Here is a 2576-nt window from a genome sequence, read left to right on the forward strand (position 1 = left end):
CTGGGATTTGCATAGAGCCTCCTCTGCAGTGGGAGGGGAGAGCCTCCTTTGCAGCGTCACCCCAGCAGGCAGCAGACCTGTGGGAGGGTGGGCTGCAGAGAAAAGTTCCTGGAGCCGATGAGCTCCTGGTCTTGCTTCCACTGGATTTTGTTTTGCTGGAGAAGTGCCTCTGGCATTGGGGTCTCGAGCAACTCCAGAAAGAGCTCTCCTTCCCCAAAGGCCTGCTTTTTGCCTGATTAGGCCTAGTAGGTGCCAGACAAATGTTAACTGGAATTAAATGATTCGAGAAAGTTAGGGGTGCTGCTAGCAGACCGTCCAACAACTGGAGAATGCTTCGAATCATTGGGGGCCAACTAGCAGCAGAATCTGCTCCTTCCTAGGGCCACAGGGGGTGACCTTCCAAAAGAGCTGCCACAATTTGGCCATGGCCAGGCAAAAGCTCTTGAGCTCTCAGGTTGGGCAGCTCCAGCCAGAAGCATTTGCAAGTTCAGCTAGCAAAAGGAAGGGGCCTTCACCAAGGAAGCAAACCAATTGTTCCAGGAATATTCTAGCTGCCAACACTGTTCCAACCCTGGGGATATACTGGTAGTTGAACAAGGCAACCTCGGACAGGGCGCTCCTTGCTTGGGGAGTCTAATAGAGCCCAGTGTAATCATGGAGCAATCCATGCAATGGGGGTTGGGAAGATGTGAGTGGAATCCCACGAAATGATCCCTGTCCATGTGGGAACTCTCATGGTAGCACACTGAGCTACAGGGACAGAGCCGACAGCTTAGTTCACCACCACCCTCTCTGGGTGCCAGAGACCTGCTGAAGTGCTTGGCATGTAATGTGACATTTGATCTTTGTCTGCTTTATTCACTGATGTGGCCTAAGAGCCCCAAACAGTGCCTGACACATTGTAGGTTCTCAAGAAATATTTGCTGAATGAATTAATTTAGTTCTCAAGGCAAGCCCAGTGAGGTGGGTCCTTGATCACCCCCAATACAGGCGTCAGCAGCTAAGGCCCAACAAGAAGTAAATTTCCTGAGGCTACCCAGCTAGTAAAGGCTCAAGTTGCTTGACTCCCAACCCCCTGGTTAAACCACTCCATTAGTAAATGCAAATTTAGTGGCTTATAGCAAGGCATATTATTTGGAAATAGCTCTGAAGGGTCAGAAGTCTAAAATCAAGGTGACAGCAAGACTGCGTTCCTCCCGGAGGCCCTGGGAAGAAGTCATAAACTTGCCTTTCCCAGCTTCTAGAAGTTTCACATCCCTCCACCCTCTGCTTCTGTCATCACATCTCCTTCTCCAACTCTGACCCCCCTGCTCCCTCTTAGAAGGGCCCCTGTGTGTAGATTCCGCCCATTTAGGCAATCCAGGATAATCTCCCCAGCTCAGGATCCTTAACTTAACCACATCTGGCAAAGCTTTTACCATGCAAGGTTACATATTCATAGGTGCTGGGGACTAGGGTGTGGACGTGTTGGGGCCCCACTATTCAACCCACCACACCCGCTTACCCCACTGTCTTTACGGCTCTGGATTTATGTTTGTTTTGATTGTTATCTTCTTTAAACATGCAAGGAAATGGGTAAGGCTCTGTGCCTGTAAAATTAAAAACAAAATGGGCTTGAAACTCCTGAGGAAGTGGGAAGGGAAATGAAACTTGGGGACCTTAAAGGGAACTTGAATTTTATCTGTAGTGTTCTTTTTTTTTTTTTTTTAGTTAAAAAAATATTTGAAGCAAAACATTAACAATTAATTCTGGGTAGTAGGAAGCAGCGGTTTCCTATGGTAGATCCCATACAGTTCTGTATATTTTGCATGTTTCTAAAAAGCACTGCAATGGTCTACAGAGAAACACTGGGTCGAAGCTGGGGAACGTTCGCTGCGGCCGCTGAGACAAGTTATTTATCCTCTCTGAGCGTCAGTTCCCCTCTCTGTATGATGGGAATAATAATTCGGATTGAAGGAGCCCAGACGTTCAAATGACTTGTAACAAAGCTCAGTGATTTTTCTTCCTTGATCCGCAAGTATAAAGTCGCGGTATCAGGGCCCCAGCATTGGGCCACCCAGGGATGCGGCTTGGGGTGGGGGTGAAGGGTCCGTAGGATGGGACAGTTTTTCCTTCTCCTCGAGGGACCCCTGGCACTGCCGAGAGGCAGGGCGGCACCTCCCCCGGGTGGCCACATATGGTAGTACACCCACGGGAAATAAAAAATGAAAGCCAAATCCAGTCGCGATGATTGAATATTAATTTTTAACATTTAGGAGCTCTTCTTCTCTTTTTAGTGTTGCGTTCTGGCTGCGGTTGTCGCTGCCAATTACAGGTCTCGGGCGACTCCAAGGCCCCGAAGGAAGTGCGAGTTTATGTGATAAACAGGGAGAGGTGCAGGCGGCACCCAGCCAATATTGGGCATGCGCAAATCCGTAGCACGGAAACTTGCGGAATGCAAGGCGCCTGCGTTGTCAGATTATTATAGCCTAATAGGAAAGCCCTGCAGGCGGGAGGTAGCGTGGCCGAGTGGTCTAAGGCGCTGGATTTAGGCTCCAGTCATTTCGATGGCGTGGGTTCGAATCCCACCGCTGCCA

General features: G+C 49.4%; 1 non-coding gene across 1 annotated transcript; it reads left to right on the forward strand.

Moving 5' to 3' along the window:
* The first annotated feature begins 2494 nt into the window (after positions 1-2494).
* On the forward strand, positions 2495-2576 carry TRNAL-UAG (transfer RNA leucine (anticodon UAG)). Its single transcript has one exon. It is a non-coding gene; the product is annotated as a tRNA-Leu (tRNA).

The sequence above is a fragment of the Tamandua tetradactyla genome, chromosome 23 (assembly GCF_023851605.1).
Source record: "Tamandua tetradactyla isolate mTamTet1 chromosome 23, mTamTet1.pri, whole genome shotgun sequence".
NCBI classification, from domain to species: domain Eukaryota; kingdom Metazoa; phylum Chordata; class Mammalia; order Pilosa; family Myrmecophagidae; genus Tamandua; species Tamandua tetradactyla.